Source organism: Austrofundulus limnaeus, unplaced genomic scaffold (assembly GCF_001266775.1).
Source record: "Austrofundulus limnaeus strain Quisiro unplaced genomic scaffold, Austrofundulus_limnaeus-1.0 Scaffold27, whole genome shotgun sequence".
Lineage (NCBI taxonomy): Eukaryota > Metazoa > Chordata > Actinopteri > Cyprinodontiformes > Rivulidae > Austrofundulus > Austrofundulus limnaeus.
Genome location: NW_013952429.1, coordinates 2,656,469 through 2,657,032, shown reverse-complemented (window position 1 = coordinate 2,657,032; position 564 = coordinate 2,656,469).

Sequence of the window (564 nt, the reverse complement as noted above, 5' to 3'; positions counted from 1 at the left end):
GGTCTGCAAGCTGAAGGAGCTGAGAGTGAAAACCCAAAGGCTCTTGTTCAGTCAGCAGTGCTGTGCCTCCACCACCTGGTAAACAGACAGGAGCACAGCCTGCAGGCAGAACCGCGGATCACTTCCTTCTACCAACACAAGATGGCGCTGTTATTTTTACATGCAACAGGTCTGAAAAYCCTGCTCTGCCAGGGAAGTTTCAGCAACAATTATTATTAAAAAAAAAAAGAACACTGAAGTGGATTTATATCTCAGCTGACTCAGATCTGTAAAAGGTTTTCACCTTTTCACAACCTGTTTAAAATTTTTTAGCAACCATTTAATTTGTTAGATGGTTTATTTTTATTTATTTATTTGACCTTTATTAAGTTGAGAACACATTCTCAGTGGCTGCTACAACGTTTTTGCCCCCGTTAGTAAAATATCTTAKAACCACTGAATGGATTTTAATACAACGTGCACAAAGTAAAAATTTGGGGAACATCTACAACTGATTAACCTAAAGGTGATTGATGTAGCCAAATTATATATATACAGTATATATATATACAGTATATATATAAT